This window comes from Sciurus vulgaris (assembly GCF_902686455.1).
Source record: "Sciurus vulgaris genome assembly, chromosome: 2".
Lineage (NCBI taxonomy): Eukaryota > Metazoa > Chordata > Mammalia > Rodentia > Sciuridae > Sciurus > Sciurus vulgaris.
In genome coordinates, this window is record NC_136462.1 from 116,443,020 (window position 1) to 116,468,953 (window position 25,934).

General features: G+C 48.7%; 1 long non-coding RNA gene across 1 annotated transcript; it reads left to right on the top strand.

The window, feature by feature from the left end:
* The first annotated feature begins 661 nt into the window (after positions 1-661).
* Positions 662-24,810, top strand: LOC306654193. Its single transcript, XR_013761905.1, has 4 exons — positions 662-1,122; positions 11,401-11,454; positions 22,147-22,273; positions 23,328-24,810. It is a non-coding gene; the product is annotated as an uncharacterized lncRNA (long non-coding RNA).
* The last annotated feature ends 1,124 nt before the right edge of the window (positions 24,811-25,934 follow it).

Sequence of the window (25,934 nt, forward strand, 5' to 3'; positions counted from 1 at the left end):
GAAAAATTTAGAAAAAAATTCCACAGAAGAGTGGGATTCTAGAATGTCCTTGCTCTGGAGACATGCTGCTTAGTTCCAAACCTGGCTTGTACCCCTTTCCAGCTGTGCACATAAGTACAAACACTGAATTTTTCTAAGCCTTACATCCTGCCTTTAAAATGGGAATAATAAAAGCATCCGCCTTCTGGCACTGCTGTGAAGATCACGAGATTATGTATGTAAAAATACCTGCAAAGGTGCTGGCACAGGGAAAAAAACCCTAACAAGATAGAAATATTGCTCTTTTGGTTATTTTGTTTTTACAGAGAAGGAGGAAGCTTCACAGTCCATGTCCAGGGCTTCATCACTAACCCAGAACTGTGGTTTCTGGTTCTTGTGGGGACTGGAAGAAAAGAGGAAGCAATGGTCCGTGCAGTAGTCACCCTCCCTTCGAAGGAGGCACCTGGATCCCAGGGACCATTTCCCCAGTGAAAGCAGTTATGGGGCCATTGGACCAAGGAGCTCAGTGATTTGGGGCAAAGTCAGGCCTCAAAGTCAGCTCTCACTGCTCAGTCCCCTTGTCCCACAGCTGCTGTAGTTTCTCTCTTGAGGAACAGACAGTTGATTGAAGGTTCACCTCTGGTGTCATGTCGGGTGTGCTGCAGGAACTGTGTGGCCCCCTCTGAGCTTCCTCACATTATACCTTTGCCCTCTGGGCAAGGGGGACTCAGTGCAGGGAGTTCTAAGAGAAGCCAGAGAAAGGGGGTTGAGTCAGGCATGCTCAGATGCTTGGGTGGTGCTGTCTCCTCTCTTCTTTCAGTAGGGACAGAGGAAAGCTAGACTCCAACTGCAGGAGGGCTCCTCTAAGGCACCCCGGAGCTGTCTATTTGTACCTCTCTGGGCCTCGGCCCCGGCTCCTTACTTCTCTAGCCCTGGGATGGGCCCTGCCCAGGTGAGTCCTCCTGGAATCCCATCTTCATTTCTCTGGCCAGTCTCCTAAGGAGCAAACTTCAGGGACAGAACACTGTGCTACTTACTGTGCTGGGTGAGTCAGCTGCATGGATACGTTCATGGCCATTGAAGGATGGGAGTGACAGCTTGAGCAGCACCCTGGAGGCCTAGTGAAGAAGTACGACCAAACAGGTATGGGGCTCAGCTACGCCTGCCTGCTGACATCCAAGAGGGCGGGTCTGGTGTCCTGGGGCAGCCAGCAGCCACGAAGAAGTCAGGAGGCTTGGAAGCTTCTCTGTGGAGGGGGGTTGGAGAGGGGAGGGAATCAAAGTCAGAAGGGTGGCCCTGATATCTGATTGGGGCCATTGACCTTGGGAGCAAGTGACCATTTCTTGGTCAATGGCTCTCTGTATTCATAAACATCACGTAATCATGCTGTGTTACCTACAAGTGGACGAGATGCCTGTGACTGAGACAGTGATGTATGGTTGAAGCCCACAGTGGAAAGGTCTGGGCGGCAGAGCTCTGGCCTCAGATTTACACATGGGCTGTCACCAGGTAAAGCTTGGGAAGAGCTAGCAATGCTCGAGGCTCTTCCATGCGCATGTTTAAAAAAGTTTGTGACTCCTCATGATTATTATGAAAATTAAATATGCCCATGCCTGCGAAATGCTTTGTAAATATCCGCACAAGTACAGAAGAAAGTCCTGGTGTGTAACTTACTTACAAAATGCTGCCTGATTCCTTACTATGTCCCCAGCCCTATGTTAGAAGCTGTTAGATGCCAGAGGCTTGCGGACTTGCTCAGCGTGAAGTGCTTTGCAATTATCATCTTTCCTTCCCCTTTTCTTCCGTCCTCCTTCCAAAACACCTTAATTAAGCACCTGTTTTAGCCAGGAGCTGACTAATATAGAGATCACAGTCCACCAGGGAGAGTCATGAGCAAGGGAGTGGGTATGAAGCCCAGTTTGGTAGCCATTTCTCTCACAGGGAAACATACGGGTTCAAAGGACACAAAGCAAGAAGGCAATGAGCAACAGTCTCAGGGAGGTTTCTGGAAAGCTTCAGATAGAAGGGGACTCCTGGGTGAATGAAGGAGCAGGAGCAATGAAGGGTCCTCTAGGGATGGTGGCAGAAGGAACAGCACTCGCAAAGACAGGGAGGCGTGGAATCCTTTGAGGGAGGGTCTCCCTGCACACAAGGGCATCTGTGAACAACGGGAGCCTATATTCCACATCTGGATCTCCTGGTGCAGACTGGGAGGTATCACAGAGCTTAGAAAAGTGGATGACCATCAGTGGACACACATGCTTACATGAGCTCATCATGGCGGGCGCTGGAGCAGGCGCAGGCAGAGCCGGCCTTTTAGTGGGTGGAGCCAAAGAGCAGAGGGCTTGAGGCAGAAGGGCTAGCTTCTGATTCAGGCCCTGGCACTTCTCAGCTCTGTGACTTTGGGTTGCTATGAACCTCTCTGAGCCTCAGTTTCATCATTTCTAAATAGGGACATGTATCCTGGGTATTCTCTTGGAAATCAGGCCCTTGGCTGGGAAGAGAGTTAGAAGGTGGAATGGAGGTGGACAGAAGCGACCTCATGCTGTATGTGGCACCAGGGATATAGAGAATACGCTGTTAGTCTTCTCCAGGAGGCGTGGGAGCCTGGAGGAGGCGCACTTCTCTCAGCCTGGGAGATCTAGATTTTCCCCAGAAGCATCAGATAGCACTAGGAACCTCCCTGCAAGACAAATGGAAGTGAGCAAGTCTGAGAAGGAAACAAGGGGAATTCCAGGCCGAGGGGGCCGTATGAGCAAAGGAGCAGAGGAGAAAGCCCAGGGCAGCCCTGTCCGACCAAGACTCCAGGTCTGAAGCGGGGCGCGCTGAGGCTGGAAAGGTAGACAGTGGCCTGAATGCTGTGTCAGGGAAATTGGACTCTTTCTATCCCTTGCAGCAGAGAGCCATTAGGATCAGATGCATGAGAGAGAGAATTAATTAGGTGGACGGCAATGGAGGGTGGACTGAGGACAGGCAGGTGGCAGAAGTCCTGGATGCTGGCCTGGAAGCCACTTGTCTGAGGTCAAGTTCATCATTACAGCAGTGACAATGTAATGTAGACACCAACATCCTGATGGACCTGGCAGCCTCTGCCCTAACACAACCATCCCAGCTCCAGAGAGGACGGGGCCCAGGACTTCAGGGAAGACCCTCTGCAAGGAAGGCCCCTCAGGCCTGGAGGTCTGGCTGGGGCTGCTCTGCCTGGGGCCCACCTGTCTACAGGGAACAGCATTTGTGCTCAAGTGAAACAGTGCCCTTGTGGGAAGGACATGCCAGTATTTCACAAAGCCCAAGGGTGAAAAATGCATCCCCACTTCTGAGGAACTAGAATCAGGAACTGCAAAGGCAGGCATGTGACTCTGCTCCCCCTCACGGCTTCTCTTCTCCCTTCTTCTCTCCACTCTCCTAACGGCTCTTCCTGTGTGGAAGAAGTGCACGCCGCCAGGCTATTGTCCTACCCCCAGTGTCCTGTTGTGGAGGAGGAGAGCACTCTGGTCCTGGCTCCAGGATCCCAGGACTGTCTGACTGGCTAAGCCCAGGAAGCAGACTGGCTGTCTCCAGGCAGGGTCCCCTGTTCCCCTCAGCCCTGTGGCCAGCACAGGGGTGGTCTTTTGAACAGCCGCGCTCCAGAACCTGCCCTGTGGTATGTTGGAGGGGTAACACTCTGGATTGTCCCCCAAAGGTCACCTATTCTATTCAGACCCAGACCCTGAGCCAGGTGGAGTCTGTCCCAGGGCGTGGGGGTGAGCCTGCCCTCAAGGTGGGTAGTAGGAGCTGGAATCCACAGGTGCCTCCACTTACTCTTCAGGACAGGAGGCAGAGGCATTGAAAGTCAAGTTCAGAATTCTTCCCACATCTTGCTTTTGTGGATGGTAAAGCCAGAAAAAGAAAAAGTCTGACAGGAACTTGTGTTTGGGAGTAGTAAAGAGGGCTTTTGTCAGGTTGGGTCTTCTGCTGCCTGCTGGGGTTTAGGCCCCAGGGACCCAGTGAGAGGCACAGCTCTGGGGAAGATGGGCCCTGAGACAATGCAGCCTGGGGCTGGGGGCCCAGGATTTCTGGGGGCGGCGGAGGCTGGGTGTTCCTTTGCTTCTCAATTCCCCTCAGACTTCATGCAGCACCAACCTGAGAAGCTGAAGTCGTTTGGTTGGTTTCCCAAAATGTGAAGGAGCCTTTCTCTTTTGGGGGGTCTCACATGCTGCCAGAAGTTGGGCTTCCTAGGAGTTCTCACAAACCTAGGAGGCTGGGCAATCATTTTCATATAGTACAAATCCCCTGCATAGCAGAGGTGGCCAGCTATAGCTGGTGGGACAGCAAATGGCATGGGCTGCTGGTGGTGGGGGTGAACTTGGGCTCCCATTCTTGTGTAAGGCAATCTGCTTCCTGGGAGACAGGATGTGGTGAAGCGGCCAAGCACATGACCTCTGGCCTCTGGCCTCTGTACCACCTGGTGCAATGCCGGCTACTGTTACTTCCCAGTTGGGATCTCAGGCCAATTGCTTGATCTTGCCAAGTCTCAGTTTTCTCATCTGTGAAATGGGAATAATGATAGTACAAGGAGAATTTAATGAGACGCCTGGGGAAAGCACTTAGCTGAGTGCTTGGGCGGGCTTGGTGGTGTTAATAGTTTTAATTATTGCTGTCTCTGCCTTGGCACACACTGTAAGGTCTCAGCCCCAGTCTCTTGTGGTTTATTTGTAAGTTTTCAGTGCACAATTATAATGCTAGCCACCCTGCCTCCCCTGTATTCTTTGAACTCCCCCTCTGGGATTTCACGTGGACTCTTTCCTCCTCTGTAAATACTCTTTGTGGGCACCAGTGGATCGAGACCTCAGCATCCCTTACAGATCTAAGATCATCCCTCTCAGATACCCCTCCTTCACGATAGCTTTGCAGTGAGCCCAGGAAAGAGCTACCCCACACACAAGGCTCCACCTTTCAGTGGACTTTGTGAGAGAGGAGGGCAGGGTCATGTGAAGCACAGAAATGCAGTCTCTGGGTGCCAGTTCAACAGACTCCATTAGCTGAGGGACTTTGGCTTTTCTCTGCCTCAGTTTCCCTATCAAATGCAGATAATACAAATAGCACTTTCTTCATCAGGTTATTGTGAGGGTGGAATGAGTAAGTACTTGCAAAGTTCTTACAATGCTGCCTGGGAATAGCTATTGAAGCTTGGTGATTTCTATGAAAGAATCTTCAAAAACATGGACGTTAATGACTACAAATTTCTATTGTGTGGGTAGACCATAATTTATTTAACCAATCCCTTGTTGAGCATTTCCTCAATTTTTGTTGCAACTGTTTCCAATTTTTCACTATTGTAAATAATGCTGCAGTGAACATCTTGTATATAAATCTTGCTGTTTATCTCTGATGACTTCCTTAGAACTCCCCCCAAATTGCTTGTCTTAGAACAAAGTCCTGTTCCTCAGACTTTTCAACAATGCCCTTTGAAATAAAAGTAAAGCCCATTTTCCACTGGAGAAGGGAACATATGGAACATGTTAGCCAAGAAGTGGTTCAGGAGGAAGGTAGAAATAGGTTCAAGATGGGGTTGGATTGGTGTCAGCATGTCTGACGAAGAGACTGTTTTGAAGCTCCCCTCTAGCCCCCTTCCTGGAGGCCAGGCAGGGTCTTGATCCTCAGGGACCACTGATTTCTCTCTTTGAGGCAATTCCAAGGAGCTTTGATGTTCTTGGTGTTGGAGAAGCAACAATGACAGAGCAATAAAGGAAGCCAGTTATGTGGTGACACGGGACTCCTCCAGCCAGTAGGGGGCGATATCGCCCGTTTCTGTCAGTGGTGGGAAGCGGATCGCTAGCTCAAAGGACTTTCAAAGGATATTGTATATATTTTCAAAGGATATTGTATATATTTCACCTGACTGTCTTTCTTCACTTCCTCCCACCTTTACGCTTTCCAGCATCACTGTGGATTGCCATGTACTCGCCCATTCATTTAGAAGGAATCCAGCACGTGCTCCCCCTAGGCCAGACATCAAGATTGTTTTCAGACTCAGATCCGGACACACTTGCTTTGGAGGCTCCACGTCATGCACATCAAACAGATTAAATATAGTTATTTTTTTTCCTGTGAAAAATTATAGGAATTATTTTTATAACTTTGCTTTTGAAATTCTTTGGCTACAAGTAATTCATTTGATGGATGGTTGGCTTTGATTTCTCAGCAATTATCAGGGGTACTCAGGAATTCTTGCAAAGTGAGAAAATCTAACCTGCACCTCGTTTTCAAACATAATGAAATTTTTATGAATACTAAATGAAACCATTAATGAGGTTGATGTAATATTTTGTTTTGTAGACGTTTCATTAAAATTTTATTCATTTCTGTTGCAAAGTTTTCCCTTCATGTTTTGGATCCAGTGATTTTGTTTTCTGATGTTTTTTTCGGAGATCTCTGAAAAGTTCTCAGGCCTTGTACTGCCTAGAGGATAAGAGAAGCCTCCCAAGCTTGTGTTAGATGAAAGGATTGGTGCAGTTTGTAGAGTCCAGAGCCTTCAGGCCACAGAGGGACATATGGACAAATTATTGTTACAAAGGAGGAAAGGTGTTGTTACAATCGAATGTGATCAGGACCCAGGGAAAACACCATTTTCTCCAGTTTACCTGAGGGGTGGAGAGGTCAGGGAAGATGTAGATGGTCAGACATTGCTTAAGCCACAGCCCAAATGACATCAGAATTTTATGAAGCAGATTCCAGGAGGAAGGGCATATAAAAGGACTGCACCAGAAAAGGACCTACAAGAAACCAAAGCTGGTTGCCCACACACCTGGCCCATACTGGTCTCTAGTCCCTTGTTCTCCCAGACCTGGGCATCCCCTGGGAATTTGTCAAAAATGCAGAGTCTCAGGCCCCCAGATCTTCTGAATCAGACCTTTCATTTTAACAGGATCTCTGTGTGTTGTGTACGCAGAGTAATGTCTGAAAGTCAGGCTCTGATTCCTACTGGATCCGGGAGAGGCCTCCTGTGTGGGTTGTGGGTATAGGAGCTAGGGAAAGTGGGGAGGTAGCCAACCTGGGGTCCTGAAGCTGGAGCAGAGCAGCAGTTGTTCCTCAAGTTGTTTTCAGGGTTGGTTGGAAGTCCAAGCCCTGGGGATCCAGGAAGTTTCCACCATGGCTTGGAGAGTTGGGGCTTTTCCACCCCCTGTGCCCACACCATCCCTTCTGCTGGCCTCTGCTCCAGACAGCCTGTCTTGCCGGCTGGCTCCTTCAGCCAAGCATACCACCGATTACCTAATAGGCTGAAGGCTGTGTGCATAATTTATTCCTGTGAGTAATTGATCACATTAGGATGAGCAAGGGGCAGCACCAGGAAGAGCAGGAAGAGGAGACATCAATAACCAGGGGAGGGGAGCGAGCTCCGGTCAGCTAATCAGACGCCTCGCTGAGCCAGCTCTTTGAACATAATGGTTCATCTTGTGGCTGTTGGTTGACCACAGCCTCCCCTGCCCCTCTCTCACTGCTCGGTGAAGCTGGGCCTTGTGATGAGTTAGGGTTACTGGAAAGAGCTCTAGACTGTCAGAAAACTTGGCTACTAGGATAGGTGACCTTAGGCAAATCATTGCTCTCTGGGCTGTGGATTTATTGGCTACAAAAAAGAGAGTGGTGCATCTGCAGTTCCACACCTGGCTGATACCAGAACCTTCAGAAACACTTTTTAAAACAGAGACTCCAAAGTCACATCTTCTAAACACCGCTCCAGTAGTCATGGGATGAGGCCAGACTCGCTCGTTGTAAAAAGTGTCTCAGATAACTTGGGCATAGCCGGTCTAATGGGCAGTGGGGAAGTACTGGGTTAGAAAGATAACTTCTGAGCTCCTGCCCAGCTGACATGTCCAGATGGTCAGTATGAATGGACCCACCCCCACCGTTTTTTTGTGGTACCGAAATTGAACCCATGACCTTGCACATATAGGCAAGTGCTGTAGTGTTGGGCTGCATTCCCAGGCCTCCCATAACTTCTTGCAGAGCATCAGGAGTCTTGGGAGGGCAAAGGAAGACAACAAAGACAGAAGACTCAACTCCCGTACTCTGTCACTGATTCATTACCATGCCTCCCTGAGTGTCACTTAACTCACCTATACATAGACTGGCAGATATCAGAGTCCTTCTAACAGAGCACCATGTCACTGTAGGCAGAGGTTCCGAAGCCTGGGGAGATTTAAAATGTGCAGATGCTGGGTCCCCATCTACGTACAGATTCTGTTTCAGTGCATCCGGGGTAACTCAGGATGGTCTATGTTTAAAGGCTGCCAGGTAATCCTGAAGATCAACTAGGTTTGTAAGCTGGTGACCTACCTAAAGGCATAGCTCAGTGGGACCTGGTGTACCATGGAGGTAGGTAAGGGCTAATTCAGGGAGGCCACTGGCATGTTTTCAGGAAGTAGGAACTATGAGGAGACCCACGCATACCCTCGCTTACCTTTCAAGCTTCAGGTGAGTCCGGAAGCATCCTGCCAGTGAAATGCCCCATGGTGTCGCACCCAAACAAAGGGAAGACCTTCCTTACTAACATGGTCGCCCTGGACAAATCATGGGAGCTCCCTTAATCTTTTTTTTTAAAATGAGATCATAGTAATTCCTACCTTCCAGCCCAGGCAGGAAGATTTTGTAGACAACTTGGAGATGGTGCTCTGGTAGGGGCATGTTCAATGCACTTTACCCGACTGTCCCTGCTGCCCTCCAGTCACCTGTACTGGGACCATTGGCAGCCAGCCCACCTGAACGTTGCCGTCTTATCCAAGGAAAGCAGGTTTGGAGAGGGTCAAAGATTATGCAAGGAAACAGACCCTCAGGTTTTCATCTGGATGGTCTTTTCTGGAATCATTCTACTCTGCCCGTGACCTTCTGCCACATAGTTTTGTGTTCCCTCCGATCTTTTGGAGCCTTGCTTGATACCCCAGTTGGTTAACCAGGGAACCCGAGCTCTGTTTGAAATCTCTTGCCCCTGTCACCTTCTCTACGTCTGCTTTCTATCCAGCCTGGACGATTACAGAACCCTCCTAGCTGGTCCCCTTGCTTCCATTACCACCCCCTATGGACACATTCTTCTCCTGGAAGCCAGAGGGTCCTTTGATGACATAAATTAGATCATGTATTGCTTTTGACTGGCTTCTTGTTCTCATAGAAGAAATTCCTGCTGTGTAAGGAATACCCTGGTATGCCTTCTCATTCTCTGAGGATGAAACCCATAATTCTTACTCTGGTGACCAAGATTTGCACAACCTGACCAGCTATTTCTCACTTTATGGCCCTGTTGCCTACCCCCACTTGCTTTGTGAGGCAGAAAAAAAGTATATGTTCTCCTAACTTGTTTCATCTTTGGCATTAGCTAAACTGTTTCCCAGGTCCTCTGCAGTGAGGCAGGACCACATACTTGAGTTCTACCAGGGGACTATGAGTGGAAGTGATGTTTGTCATCTCTAGGCTTAACCCTCAAATGTCCCAGGAGCCTTTTCACTTTGCTCCTGGCTGCAGACTGAAGGTTTTAGGGGATGACAGATTGGCTGATTAGAAAAAGCTTGAGTTTTGGATCACTAAGTGAGAATCATCTACCAAACACCTGGCAAGAAGTAGAAATAAACAATTATTGTCTTTAATCATTGAGACTGGGGTTGTGTGCCCTAGCAGACAGCATTAACCACCCATTAATGGGTTGTTCTCAATTCCTGGAATGTGTCAGGATTTTTCCTGCTTTTCCTAAGAATGCTTTTCCCTGTTGGTCCTCATATGCTAGTGTCCTTTTTAACCTCTAGGTCTTTATTTAAGTTATCACACTGTAATGTAATGGAAATGTAATGGAACAGAATGGGTTCACATCTTGGTGAGTATAAAGCCAAAAAACACACCCAGGAGATAAGAGTGGAGAAAGAGTTATTATCTGCAGCAGGTAAGAAGAGCACTGGGGCTATTTTCAAGCAGTGTTCTCCCTGAAGTAAGGAAGCATGGCAATTTTTGTTTTGGTACTGGTGATTGAACCCTGGGATGCTCAACCACTAAGCCACATCAAACATGGGGATTTTATTTGGGGAGATTATACATATTCATATAGAAATGCACATTGGGGATGGGAAGATTCCTAAGCATGCTCCGTTTAAGGTTATGGTTCAAGAAGGAAGGATAGTGGACACATTTCTGGGATGCCTGTTTCAAGGTCATAGAGCAATGTGTTCAAAAAGGAAAGATGGCGGACACAAACACTTCTGGGCATGCTCAGCTCAACGTTATGAGCCAAGATTACTCTAGGTAGTTTGCCTAAAAGAATGAGTCTGAGTCAGAGTGTCTCTGTGATCTTGGCTGGTTCCTCATAAGTTTTTCCATAGAGTCTTAGCTGAAACAAAAGGAAAGACAACTCTAAAAGTGCTTGAATGCAGGAATTGGCCCCTGAAGGTGCTTCCCTCAATTAGTGGTGAGCACAACTATTGGCCTATATTTATGTTCTTGTTGAGATTCAAGTTTGTTTTCGATGTGTTTCCCCCTAGGATCTGAGCTCCCACAGGCAGGAATCAAGTCTTTCTAGTTCACCTTTCTGTGTCCTATGCCAAATGAAGTCTCCGACAAAAAGTTGACATTCAACTGCCATTAACTGATGGGTTAAATGAACGAATGACCCAATTATGTATGATTCAGTTTAATTAATTCAGATATTTATTGGGCACCAACTTTGCAGAGGGTACTTCTGCACAATGAATGCATTTTCTATTCATTTCTCATTATGACCCCAGTGAGGAGTTAGGATTATTATCCTCACTTAAAATACAAGGATCAAGAGGCACTGTTAGCAACCATAGCACGGATCCTTCCCACTTGGCATCCTCTGATGGCCACTGGTGGAGAACATTGCTTAGGCAGACACGAGCAAGGGAGGTGAGGAAGGAAAGTCAACTCTGCCCTGGGCACATCCAATAGGCCATGACACTGCCCAGGAACTGCCTTCATACAGTCAGACAGCTCCCTGTCAATCTGGAGAAAATGGACAAGATCTCTACTGGAAATTTTCCAAAATGGTGAAATTCGAGCAGGCAGACCCATGAAATTGCCCCAAGTACACAAGAAGAGAGGTTCCCAGACCAAACATAAAAACTCAACACATGGGCAAGCCCAGGTCATTTCCTCTCTTGGAGACAATCTACTTCCTGTCAGGACATACTTCCATTTCACTAAATTAACCCTTTGTGCTTTTCTTTTCTTTTCTTTTTGGTACTGGGAATCAAACCCAGGGGTGCTCTATCACTGAGTTGTCTCCTGATACCTTTTAATTTTTGTTATGAGACAGCATCTTGCTAAATTGTTCAGGCAGGCCTTGAACTTGCAATCTTCTGTCTCAGCCTCTTGAGTTGCTATGATTATGGTTGTATCCCACCATGTCTGGCTCTTTAAACTTTTTCTAACTCTCTCTTCCAGGCAGAAAAGAACCAAGGAAACCTCTACCCAGTAACACCATCCTATTCCTGAAAGGTAGGTCTTGTATCTCTGTTTGCCAAAGGAAAAATTTAGGCTCACATGAACCAACTCACTTTCCCAAGATCGCATAGCTAATGAGGTCATGGACCCAGGATTGGAAGAGAATACAGATCCAGCTCTTCTATGGTGCTATTCTTTCTTATGTCTGACAGCCTCATTAGAAATCCCAAAAGACTATCCTGGCTGTGGGAGAATTAAAGGCATGGAATTTCTCCAGGTCCTGTGAGCTTGGTTTGCAATGGGATTTTGTTTTAAATGCAGGACCCGCTCTCCTCCACGATGCCTGGCACTAGGGGATACCATTTTGCATCTGGGCATGCAGCTCTTTCATGTGTGAGCCTGGCTGGACTGGCCACTATCGGTAAGTGGAGACTTCAGGGCCCAGGTTCATTTGGGGAGAGCAGCCGGAGCTGTTGATAGGCAGAGAAGATCTGTGATTAATTATGGCAGATGAAAAGCATGAAGCAATGGGTCCTTTCTGAGGGTTGGGCAAAATGAGGAGTCTCCGAATGCACTGGGAGACTGCACAGTCCCTTCTGAAATCGGCAGGAAACTTTCATGGCTGCAAGTTCTGCGACTTGGCGGGCTTCAGATTGGATGGCACATGGAACTCATGAATTCTCTAGGGTGGGAGCTTAATTAGGGTGCAATTTTTCAATTATGGAACATTGAGCAAGCTTCTCCCCAGCCCCCCACCCCACGCCATCCCTTAGTGGATACACTCCATTTGTCTATTTTCCTTTATTTCTTAATCATTTGATGATATGACAGCAATTATTTGTCATTTGGAAGAGAAAATTGTCACGGAGCTATTGTTTCCCTCTCGAAACCCCAGCTCTTCTGTGGCAATGGTTGCATTTGATAAATGTTTTGCATTCCCATCGCCCCTCCCCCACTCCCACCCTGGGTTGGGGTGGCAACGGGAAAACATTAGCCAGTGACGTGGGCCTGCTTGGATGGAAACGCCATTTGTGAAAAGGCATGGAAAGGAGCAGGCTCCAGTTGAAAAGAGCCGCAGCCCAGAGCTCTGGGCCCACCCACGTCACCTAGGCTGAGGCTGTGGGACATTTGCTTTGGGAAATTTGGTCATTTCTCTGAGCTAATAAGCTTGCTTCAGAATCAGGAATGCGAAACAGAAATGGAGCAAAAAGAAAAAAGGCAAAGAAAAAAGGAGCATGCCACCAGGAATGGGAAAACTTAAATGACTTTGTTTAAATGTCATGGTACTCTCAAAACCCTGTTCTCATATGTATGCGAGTTAATTAAATGGAAAAATGTCAAATTAGTTGCTTAAAATATTAATGGCAGGAATTATCCCAGATTCTAGAGCAGGCAGAGGAGAGGAAACTAACCTTTTAGGGCTTAACCCTTTTTTGGTCTTCCTTCTCTTGTAAAATTCACATTTCTTTCATCCAGGAAAAGCTCAGCTCATGCTCATGGGCTTTGTAGGTTTCAGGGTGGGAGCTCCCCAGTGGGCTTGCAAACTGGGATGCACTGGTGACACAGGACTCACAGGTGACATTTTATTTCCACAACATCCACTTTGCCTGGGGGATTTGAGGTCCCTGGAAAGGCCTAATAATCATGTATATGTCTGTTCTGGAATCTGGGTAATTTGCCATTTTTTCTTTTGGTTTTCAAAGGGTATTTTGATTTGAAGAGCCCATTAAAATGCAAAATTGGAAAGATCGCACAAAAAGCATGTCCATGTACTAGTCATCAAATGTTTATTCAGTATCATGGGGTCCAAAAGCCTGAGCTACTTGAGTAAAATGGTGAGAAAATAGAGTCGCAGACTCAAGGGTATAGGCTCTGCTAGGGACAGGCTCCCAAGGTGGCCTCATATCAGGGTGTGGGGAAATGAAAGCCCCAAGAAAACATTCCCACAGTCACCCAGCTTTAGGGTGGTGAATCAAGCTTGTTTATTTATGCAACATGGGTCCTGCCTGCCTCCCCCAGGGACCTGTCTGTAGCCAGGGAGGACAGGGCAACTCAGTACCGGGCAGTGTCTGCCACATGGCGAGATCTGCTGAAGGCAGGGCCGCGGGGGAAGGAGTGTTGGGGATTTCAGGGAGGCCGTGCCTCCATCAGCCAGTGTTTCCTGTCCACCTTGGCACCAGCTGTGTGTAAGGCTTATCTTCTCCCCCTTCTGGCAAAGGTAGGCAGTCAAGGAAGGCTAATGCCCTTTACTGAGAAGCTGAGGCTGATCGCTGTGTGGATCAGAGTTACCACAAATAAATCGATCATCTGTTCAACCCTGGCAGAGAGAAACTTTCTCTGCTTCACAGGTTTGGCAAGTGGGAGGTCTCCAGGAAAGCAAGTGGCCGAGTTGAATCTGTAGGAGTGTGTGATCCTGCCACAGGCAATGGGGTATCTGTTTACTAATAACAACAGAACTAGTGTAGAAATGACAAATAACAGACATGGGGCCCAGTTTCCAAAAGGGGTATCCACAGAAAGAGGAAGGAGATATTCTGAGATGCTTTGTGAAGCAAACAAAACCCCAAAACAAAACAAAACAAAAAAATGATTTAGGGAATGTCTATATATTTGAATTCTTTTTCACATCAATGGGTAACCCGAATCATGGCCCCTGAGCATATCTATGTCTGAGTGCCTAAAACCTGTGACTGCTCCTTTATAGGGCAAGAGCTCTCTGCAGGTGTGATTTAGTGAAGCATCTCGAGGTGGAGAGAGTATCCTGGATCACTCAGGTGGGCCCACTTTAAAAGGGACACAGGAAGGGCAAATCAATGAACAGGTGATGTAACAGAAGGAAAGATTAGAGTGAGGAGCTTAGAAGACTGAGGAAAAGGCCACCAAGCAAGGAGTTCAGGGGGCCACTGGGAGCTCAGAAGGCAAGGCATCAGGGTCTCTCCTGGAGACTCCAGAAGGCCCAGCCCTGCCAACAGCTTAACTTGAGCCCAGTGAGACTCATTTTATACCTCTGCCCTGAACAAATGGGTGTTGTTTTAAGCTACTCAGTTTGTGGCAACTTGTTATAGCAGCCATGGGAAACTCATACAGTCAGCTATTGATATATAACAATCTCCATGCTGCTTTCTCATTCCTGACCCCGGAGGTGGCTGGGGCAGCTCTGCTTCCAACTATGGATGGGGTACAGTTTCCTCCACCTGTTGCATCCTAGGACAGCAGCTGCTGGGGGTGTATTGTGCTCACAAAAATGGCAAAAGTACAAGGAAAATCCCAAAGACCCTCACTGTGGCTGCGCTGAACACCCCACTCTACCCACCTTCCCTTTGCCAAGGTCAGTCCCAGACCGACCCAGCACCAATGGGAACTAGAAATAGACACAGCCTCACCCAGCAAGAGGCCCTGTAAGGTCACATTGAAAGGGCAGGGACATATGCTTCTAGCATTGGGGAAGAGCAGTAAAAAGTCAGTCAGGAACAATAACCGATCTGTCACACTTTTCTGGAGGATTCATAACGCACATTAACACGTAGGGAGCCCCGAGAAGCCTGCAGCGACTCAACCTGCTTGTTTAACACAGTGTTCCCAACGCTTCTCAAGCCCAGAGTCCTGCTCTCATGGTGTGCAGTGAGCGTTTCGAGAACCGCAGTGAGCGTTTCGAGAACCGCAGCTCAGCTTCAGAAGTTGGGGGAGGACAGGGTGAGGGAAACGATGGCCCCGAAGAGGGAGTTCGAGGAAGCAGGTTGGGATGTGGGTCAGCAATGCCAGAGAGCAACTGCGCATGTCCTTGTAGGTTGAGGGACTCTTTCTCATGAGTCTCATCCAGCACTCTTCCCTGGGTGGCAAAGAAAACAACGAATCGTGCCGCCTGGAGGAGTGGCAGCCGTGCTGGTGTCCAGGCTTCACTGCCCCCAGGCCCTTTTTGGAGCCCCTCAGGCACAGAGGCCGACACTCACCTCTCTTCCCAGGATGGCGCTCCTGCCACCTGGGCTCCTGTGCCCCACCAGAAACAGTTGAAAGGAGTGTGTCTAACAGGCCTCCCACCCAAGTCCAAGCCTCTCAAACACATGGAATTTGTGCAATGAAGAGGCGAGTGTGCCCCATTTTCCTGAGAACCTGGAAAGTCTCTGGGAAACAGGACGCAAGTCCCCAGGATGGGTGCCTGTCAGCCCCCCTCAGACGGTGGCATCTCACTGACTGCGGGAGACACTCAGAAGCAACGAGGTGAAGCCTTTGACACAGGCGGGGTCCTCCACTACTCTGTGAAACAAGATGTCCCTGCTCCCTGCCTCCCATGCAATGAGGTGCCACCGTGTGGGGAGGGCTGGCCACCCGGGGGAATGGTGACTTATTGGACGCTCGTAATTAGCCTATTTCCATGTAACACATTTTAACGGAGGCCATTACAGGCTAATAAAAGGAAACAATAGTGCCATAAATCCCACAATCAATAGAGGGAAAGCAGCGAGACTGGGAGCCCGCTTCCTCTGAAGGACCCAGAGGGCTTCAGCAATGAAATGTCCCTTGAAATTGAAAGATAAGGGGAAAGAGCATTTGCCAGATCACTCGCTCACTCATTTAGCGAATCTTTAGAGAACACAGACCAGGTGCCAGGCTCACCTTCAGATTCCCAGGAGAGATCAAAGGCTCAGGCTAGTGAAGGAGAAAGACATAGGGACAGAAATGGCACCATGCAGTGTGGCCAACATTATGGACAACAGCTAAGGGGGCCCAGAGTTCTAAGAGGCCCAATGTCCATATGGGTTTTGAAGGACCAGTAGGAGTTTTTGGGGTGGAGAAGAGAGTTGCAGAGGACGATGCTAAGAGAAGAAAGTGCACGTGGAAAGCTCAGAGGCAGGAAGGAGCCTGGTGAGTTTGGGAACAAGGAGTGTAAGACAAGCTGAGTGCACAGACACAGGGGGTGGAGGGAACAGTGACTGGAGAGGCAGGGTGAGGAAGTGCCTCCTTTGCAAGCTGGAGTTTGGATTCTTTTACCAGGGGCAGGTGCTGATGAATAGAAGACTGGGGATGAGGACACTCCTTGTCTCGGGCACTCATCTTGGGCTCCAGTCTGCTTCCCTATTGGTAATGCCCAGAAACGCACAAGTCCATATGTTGCACCAAGAGAATTGCATTCTTAGCTTGTGGTCACTGTGGGCCATGCTCCACATTGGGATCCACATTTGGGATGTCTCTGAATCCCAATTTCTTTATAGGAAGTGAATTCTCCTCAAAAACTCCAAACATCTAACCAGTCACCAAGTCCAGATGATTTCCACACCAAGTGTGTTTCCTTCCTTTTAGTAGAGGCCACCATCCTAGCTTACCTTACAACTGTCAGAGTCCCTTGCTTCTCATGGCCTCTGTTAGGGTCCATAGAGAGCCTGTGAGCAGATATTTTGATTTTTGAGGTACACACATCTTTTGCACATTCTTCTTTGATGGAAACAACCCAATTGTCCATCAACTGGTGAATGGATAAACAAACTGTGGTATGTCCATTCAGTGGACTATTACTTAGTCATGAAAATCAGTAAGGTCCTAATACATGGTACAACACAGATGAACCTTGAAAACATTATGCCAAGTAAAAAAGTCAGACACAAGAGGCCATGTATTAACAATTCCACTTATATGAAATGTCTAGAATAAACACATCCATAGTGGTTGCTTAGGGCTGGGGAAGAACATACATCGCCCCATAGGCAATGGATACAGTCTATGGGGTTTTTGTTTACCCTTTTTAATGGCTGAGTTCTATGGGGATTGTATATCAATAAACTTGCAGTTTTTTTTTTTAAAGGTAAAAATTATTTTTAGCTTACAGGTAGTATGAAAACTGTCCATGGACTGGATTTAATTCATGGACCATGGTTTGGTGCTCTGTAGTCTACAGTGCTGCCAAAATGAACTGTCTAAAATGCAAATCTGCTCTTGCCACTCCCCTGATAGGAAACCTTCGGTGGCTTCCCACTAGGCCCAGGATGAAATACGAAAACTGCTTGGCTGTCTTTCAAGGTCTTCCTCCGTGTCCTCAGCTGGTCTTTCTGGGCTCGTGCTCTCTACACCTCTCTGCCACCACACAATGTTCGTACATTCAGTTCCCTTTGACTTGATTCCTGCTGTACTTTCTACCCTCCGTGTTCTGGAAAGTTCTTAGTCATGTCTCAAACTCTCTTTCAGGTGTCCCTTCCTCTGGGGAAGCTTCCCCAGTCTCCCTGGAAGAATGAATTAATCCTATAGTGCTTGTTATTGTCTTGTCTTATCTCCATTTGTTTAAATATACATCTCCATGAGACAGGGAGCTCCTTGGCAGCCAAGAAGCAGGGACTGTGCCTTTTTTCTTGGCCCAAGTAGTACTGGCATGAAGTTAACCTCCAGGAACTGATTTCCTGAAGAGTTGAGGCCCAAGGGAAAGCAGACCAGCTAAACCACATCAGAGAAATTCAGCAACAACATACTGCTGAAGGGGCCCTGAGAGCATCTCCAGTAATCCAAGCCCATTGCTTTCTGTGATAAAACCCAGGCCCCTAGAGGGGAACTTACTTGCTTGGTGTTGCCCAGCTATTAGGCCTATCTGGAGTCTGTCTTCACCCCTGACCTGGGGGCTCTACTTGCTCATCTTCATGTCTTTCTGCACCCCACTCCGCAGCAGCAATGCTGGGGGATCTGACCATTTGCCATGGTGGGGTTTCATGGCCATGTGCCTGTCCTGGCTATGACAGACATCCTGAGGGCCAGTTGCATGCTGTCCTCATCCCCTCCCTCTCTGGGCACTCTTGAGCTCCTGAGAAGGGGCCAGCCACTTTGGGAGTGGCCCAAGGAGCCAGCCAGAACCTCCGGGCATCGCCAGCTCTGGGGCGAAGTGTGGCCCAGCTGGATGCAACTGGGCGGAAGGCTGCACACGGGCTGGGGTTTGGATCCCAGGGCTGGGGTGATTTCCTAAAGTCCTTGTTCCACACATGCTTTTCCTGTGCCTCAAGACTCCCCAGGCTGACTGCGATTTTCTCGTTCTCTGTGTGTGTGCGTGCGCGTGCGTGCATGTGTGTAGAGAGAGAGGTAGTTTTGAGCCAGCTGCAAGACCAAGCTCTTTAGAGGTGACCTGGGCTTTCACTCAGGCTCATTTCTTCCACGCAGGCGCACATGCAGTCAGATTTCACCTCTGCTGCCTGCAGTTGAGCCCCTACTATGTGCTGAACATAGGTTTAATTCCCTTGAGCCTCATGACAACTCTTGGCAGTTGGTGGAACTGCCCTTATTTTAAGATGAGGGAAGCTTCGCTTAAACTGTGAAGAGCCTAAGGCCCTTGGGCAGCTATGGTGGAGCCTCTATCCAGAGGTTAAGTCTAGCCTTTGTTTCTGCCCCACTGGCCTTCTCCCCTCCTGTCCTTGGAGCGGAGGACCCCTTTGGTCCAGGCACCAAGTTATGACAATCACTCACCTGCAGCCTCCACCTTCTCTGGGCTTCATCTGTGTCTATGTGGTGCTCTCTGCCAGGCAGCCTTGGGGAGAGCTTTTCTAAAGCTGACCAAACTCCAAGCTGCTTTCCTGACTCACTCATCTTTTCTTCCTTCCTTCCTTCCTTCCTTCCTTCCTTCCTTCCTTCCTTCCTTCCTTCCTTCCTTCCTTCCTTCCTCTTTCCTTCTCTCTCTCTCTCTTGTTTTTTCTTTCTTTCTTTCTTTCTTTCTTTCTTTCTTTCTTTCTTTCTTTCTTTTTCTTTTTCTTTTTTTTTTTTTAACAAGGGATTGAACCCAGGGGCACTTTGCCACTGAGCCACATCCCCAGCCCTTTTTTGTATTTTATTTAGAGACAGGGTCTCACTGAGTTGCTTAGGGCCTCACAAGGTTGCTGAGGCTAGCTTTGAAATCATGATCCTCCTGCCTCAGCCTCCCAAGCAGCCGGGATTATAGGCATGTGCCAGCTCATGTTTTCTCTTGACTCTCTGGCTTCTTAGGCTTAGAGATTGACTGTTCCAATGTCTTTCATTTAGCAGAGGGAGAAATCAAGGTTCTGGGAGGTCAAGCAGCAAGCCCAAGGTTAGCTAGCTGTGTGATGACAGCTGGGACTTGAATCTTTCTCTCTCTGCTCTTAGCTTGAGCTCCTTCTGTCCACTCCCTAGGGCTGCCTTCATGCTACCAGCTCTCTTTCTCCAAGGAAACCTAATGAACCACAATTTACCCCTTCAGCTGTAGGTAGTTGCAGGACCCTTGAGGAGTGTCCAAACTTCTCAGGCTGTTTGTGTCTTTGGGGTGCTCTTTTGTCTCAGATGGAAACCACATACCCAACCAGAAGGCAGGAGACATGGATTCTGCTCATGACTTCCATGATACTGGTCTTCAGGCCTCTTGAGTCCTTGACCAGGATATAGGGACACATCTGGCAGGAGCATTGCATCTCACCCTGTTCGGCCTCCCTCACCACATAGATGAGATGTCAACCCCAGAACAGAGAGAAGTGACTAACTCAAGCTTGCACTGAGATTAGAGTCCCATCGAAGACTGGAAATGGCTGCCTTTGCTGCGGTGTGGCTGCAGTTTTGAGGGGCCATTTGCCTTTCCCTGTGTGTCTGCAAGTGGAAGAGTGAGAACAGTAACTCTTCATGAAACAGGCAGGCGGATGCCAGCTCATTTGAGGAAGCACATCCTTATGCTCACTGCTGTCAGAATTGCAGAAGATTTCCTGGAGAGGTAGTGAGCTCCCTGTGGCAGGGGCCTGGCAAGCTGAGGCTGCGGAAGCTCCCAAGGGCTGCGGAGCATGGATCGGATTGAAGGGGATCGATGGCTCCAGTGCCTAACCCATAGAGCCATGACCTCAGGATCTAAGACTCCTGCTTCTCACCTTGGAGAAGGGGGAGTGGGAGTGCCTTTCTGCCCAGAGAGGTCTCATTAATGGCCATCAACCACAGTTCCTGTGAAATGCAGGTCTGCACCTCTTGATTTCCCCTTAGCACCCTAGAAGGTGTCTAACTAGATGAAAGGACTCTGTACTTTAGAGGTTGTTATGGAACCTCCACTGGGGAGCTGAGCCCAGGAAGTGGGTGGAGATTGTCCCAGACACGCAGCTGGAATTGATGGTGCAGATGAAAGCACAGGAAATGGCCAGTGGCTCAGTTCTGGGCAGCAGCCTGGACATCTCCACGGACCAAGGGCTACAGACTTCAGCAACCAGAGCCGGGCCCAGCAGGTCTCTCCCAGTAGAGATCTGCCTTCATGTCCCAGTTCTGCCTCTCGCTAGCTGTATTTGTGGACACCTTACAATCTCTGAGTGCGTTTCTGCATCTGTGCAATGGGGACAATGACTCCTCTCCCAAGAGATTATCAGTACTTGCTGAGAGCAGGAATATGATGTTCCTAAATAAAGCTGGGGAAGGAAGTGGTTTGAGCCCCACATCTTGATTTACTGAATGGGGTATTCACCCTTCACAGTTCTTCCTCAGCTTGGGGCCAGCCCAGACTGGATGTGGTTTCCCCTCTGCGTGTGTGTCTGTGAGGGTGCATGCCTGTGTTACCTGCCTTTCATTGACCCTGAAGTCCATGTCCAGTCCGAGGACTCAAAACTCTCTCTCAGACCTGCCCAACATGCCGAGATGTTCTGGGGCCCAAAGAGATGCCAAGACACTTGGGCAGAAAACAGTGAATGCTAAGGGCTCACAGCTCTCCTAGGGTGGGAGCAGGGAAAGGGTATTGCCCCTGGGAAACCAAGTAATGATGCAAACACCGAAAATAAAACATCACATAATTAGAATTATTTTCATCTAGAGTTTATCTCCCACAGATTTTCTTAAATCTTTGTTGTCCGAGGCTAGCTCTGTTTTAGAATCTGGGATAGGTCCATATCTGATGGAGCAGGCCAGCTAGCTATTTCCTTTAACTATCTCCAGGTCTTCTCAGAGACAGCTGTCACCCCCAGCCTGTCTGCCACAGGAAGGTTTGTGAATCACTGCGCCACTGCTTCCAAGTTAGGCTATTCTTCAGGGGGTGGGAACACTGGGGTCTAGCTGTGGCCCTCCCCAATCCAGTGGCCTTGCTTTGCTGGACCTGTTTCCCTATTCTGTCCTTAGAGCAATCCTTTCTCACAGAGTTGGTTCAAGGCTCAAGGGGACATTGGGGGTGGAAGAACCCTGTGAAAGCCGGCCCAGTCTGTTCTGGTTGATGCTTGCATGAGTGAACTCCACGGCAACGGTGCACAGTCAAGTGTTGTGCTAGGCTTGGTGACTCAGAGATAAACAGTACCTAACTCTGCCCCCGGAGCCCACAGCCTACTCTTGTTTCTGGAAGCAGACTTGAATTCTGTGTGCCTTCTCTGCCCACTTGGTTTTCTGGGCACAGTCTGCTCCCCTGTGACTTTTGGTGATGAGTTCTTACTGTACTTCCCTCCCCGCTCCTCCCAGTGCCCGACCCCACATGCTCAAGTCCATGGGGACGAGGGTGGGAGGACCCTCCATTCACCAACCCATCCAGGAAGCAACTGAGTCCAGTGAAGCTCAGAAGGGTGGTCTGAGTCATCCCCAAGATCAATAGCAAGGTGGCACCATGCAAGCCCAGGTCTCCTGCCTGGTCTCCTGCCTTACCAAGATTCAAGGTACATTTACTCTTAATACTTGGAACATATGGTATAATGATTTCATAACAAATATATGACTAAGCCATAAAAGGAAAAAAGGAGGAAAGGGTATCATTTTGGCTACATTATTTGATAGACAAACATTCAGTTTTTATTATGGAGAAAGATCTCTATTGTGTTTTTTCACCAGGAGTTGTAAATGCACTGAGGACTGCTTCCCACTTTGATTAGGAAGAAAACAACAAAACGAAAACCCAGAGAATAGTTAATGAAGTTATTTGATGGATGGGACAAGGACGGCTCGGTGCCAGGCCCAGGTGGGTGGCATCTGTTTCCCCATTGGTCGGTCGGTTCTCACTGTGCAGGTCAGCAATTTGCTGACTTATGAAAGGGTGGCTGGGAAGGGGGCCCACCGCAGGGACCTGGAGGGCACGTCACAGATGTGAGTCAGGTGCACACATGACACCACCTACGCAGAGGCCTCACAGGTACGCACGCACGCATGCAGTGTGTGCACAGTCCAGCGTCGTCTGTACACAGAGAGAGCCGCGCAGCCACAGCAAAGTTCATTTTTCTCCCAGCGGTGAGCTGAGAAACAGACTGGAAATGCTCAGCACGTGAGGCCCAGGGCTGTCATGTCACCAGGGCCTCTGGCTGCGGGGAGGCTGGGCTGGTCAGGGAATGTCACCACCTGCTGGGCTCTGCTATCTTGAGGGAAGGTACCTTGGGAAGGGCCCTTCCCAGTTCCAGGGACTAAGCCCGGAGAAGCCAGTGCCTGGAACACTGCTCCTTGTCATCGGCCACCCACGCGGGCTGAGGCAGGACCAACTTGCTGTCTGGACTCAGCCTTCCTGCCCTGCATCAAAGGAAGACGTTCCGGCCCTTGGATTTCTCCCAAAGACTGTCTCACCGAGTTCTTCCATAGAGGATACCAACTGGAGAGCTGGAGGCCTCCTGTGACCTGCACATGGGTTTTATTTGATCAAAATATTTTTCAATAATTTCAGTAGCTGCCAGTGTTGAAACATGAAGCATTTTCACATGTGAAAAAGAAAAGAAAAAAAAAAAAAAAACCCACAAACCTGGCCTTCCTTGAAAACTTGGGAAATCTGACCACAGTGGGCTGGGTGCCTGCGTAGCCACCGTCACCAGAGCCAGCAGAGTGCTCGCTGCTCTTTAGCCAAGGGCGTGCTGGCCATGGTCCCCGCCCAGCCAGCTTCACTGGTCTGCAAGGCTGGCCTGGCCCTGTGGCTTTTGTTTTTGTGACATAGGCCCAACTCTGACTTTACTTCATAGAGAAGGAAGTCGAAGACCAGTTTAAAAGTTCTGAAAAACAAAGCTCTGAGAACCCTTTTTTTCCTTTTCAAACAGCTGGGCCCACAGGAGATGCTGAGCCATTGGACTTCGCCCCACCCCCACCGGGGAGTACGCCCCCCTCTCCCCACAAGCAAGGCATTTTCGCAGATTAAAGATTCCAGGCAGGCTGGGGCTTATTTTCCACCCAGTGTCTGGGGCATATTTTCTCCTTCAAGTCATTACAAGCTCTCTGACTCCGCAGCCCTCGGTTTTGAAGGTAGGGCCCGCCTCCCCTGACAGCGCCCGCCCGCTGGTGCTCCGGCAGCTTTCCTCTGTTCCCTTTCCATGTGCCCCCACCCGCCTTTGCGCTCGCTGGGTGCAGCTTGTCAACATTAAATAGCCACCTCTTGTGGTTTCCTCATAACAATTCCTTAGCTCTTGGAAGCAGGGCTGTGGAGCTCTGCATATGTATAGATCCAATTTTCACACGACAGGCTGCTTGGCAGATGGGGACCCAGACCAGCCTCCAACGTTTAGCTGAGTGTTAAGACGTGGGAAACTAGGTGGCTGTGCACCAGCCCTTACTGCTGCCAGCGTTCAACCTTAGAGAATTTTCATAGAGGAAAACAACAACAACAACAAAAAAACGCAGCAACAACAGTAACACACACACACATACACACACACACACACACAAATCCAACAAAACCACAGTTTTCCTTGCTCCCCCAAACCAGATGGCAGATGGTATGGAACCAATAAAACACAGATTCAAACGTTTGTTTATTTAACATTGAGTGTAATATGGCTTTGTGGTCCCTTGCAAGGAAACACCAACCTTCCAACCAAAGAAATGACGAATTTGAGTCAAACCTCAGGGCGGCATGTGGAGGAGATACTCCTGGGGGGCCCGTGAGCTCTGGGGCCAAGAAAGCTCAGTGCCAGCCGAAGCCTCCTGGTCTGTTTACCTCTCTGGCTGAAAAGCTAGGAGGTCTTCGCCGTGAGCACTGACTGAAGCTCCATTTCTGAGGCCTGCCTGTTGTTGATGTCCTGTCCAAAAGGCAGTCAGCCACATGAAGAATGTTTCTGCGTCATTTCTGAAACAGCTGCGGAAGACATTGCCCTGGGCCACCAATGCAAAAGATCAGGAGAAAAAGGCCCCAGCCCTCGAGAAAAGCCTCTCTCTGTCTTGGCCCTTCAGCTTTGGGATCCTGGAGAACAGGAGCTTGACCATGCCATGCAGTTTTCCCTTTTTGCTTTGACTTCCAGGAGACCCGGTACGAAGTTCTATGCTGAGATGAAATAATTATCTGTATTAGTTAAGAATCTTTAGGTTACAAGTGATGGAAATACAACCCAAGCTATTTTAAATGCAAAGACAATCTATCAGGTCAAGTAAGTGCGGATGGCTTCGGAGATGTCTGGATTCAATATTAATGGGCTTCCCCTTCTAGATCTCAGTCAGACACACTTTCTCCACAAGGCAGACATCGTTTCCCCAAACTGCCCCAAACTCACATCCTACCAGTTCAGCAACCCCAGCAGAAAGTTCTCTTACATCAGCTCTGTCAGCAAAGTCCTCCTGGAGGGATCTGAGTAGTCCTGTGGACATCCACGCTCATCTTCAAACCTGAGACTGGGGTGCTCTGATTGGCCAATCCTGGGTCACATGACCCAGGTGGGAAGGGGCAAGATTAGCTGTGCCCTAAGCACATGGAATATATATATCTATTTTTAATAGGAAATCGGAGGGAGAAGGAGAGCTGTGCAAACAGACAACTATCCTCATGAGCCCGACATTCTGGTGTGTCTATCCTCCTCCTCCAATTCATGTCTTCTTGAAAAAAAAGTATGGTATTAAAAATACATGTCTTGCCAGGCACAGTGGCAACACAACTGTAATCCCAGTGTCTCGGGAGGCTGAGGCAGGAGGGTCGTGAGTTCAAAGCCAGCCTCAGCAATGGCAAGGCACCAAGCAACTCAGTGAGACCCTCTCAATCCCCGATATCTCCCCCAACAACAAAAAATATATATACATATATATATGTGGGTATATATATATGTATATGTGTGTGTGTGTCTTTCAAAGTAAGCAATCCTAAAGTTATTAAAAATAAGAGTATCCTATTCTGAACCAATGAATAAAGAAGTGAAAGTTTGAGTAGACTTGAGAATATACAGTTCAGAGAGGTTCCTCATGCAATCATTGATGCCGAATGCTGGAGCCAGAAGGAGCAGTAGAGATCAGCCTGTCCCTGATGCTTGGGTCATAGATGCAGGCTCTGAGCCACTGCCTTGCCCAAGCTGGACAGCAAATCCTCTGCAGAGACTGGAACCTGGAGTCCTGACACCGGGCTCTTCCTATCCTGAGGCTTTCTGTTGCCTGTCTCTTCCTAAGGCCCTCCCCACGCTGACGTCCCCCTTCACTTCCTGAACCTTCATCCTGGACTCTTGCTATGAGGTGCCTGGCAAAAATTTCTCACCAGTGGATCATTTAATAAGAGTAGAACTGGATTTTTGGGATTATTTGAGCCTTCTGCTCCAAAAGGATGCATCTTTAACAATGATCTGTTTATCAGTGTGTTAGTTGTTAAGTAACAAGTCACCACAAAGGTAGCAACTTTAACAAATGCTTGTACGGGTCAGGAGGGCAGACATGGCCCAGCCTTCACAAGATTGCAA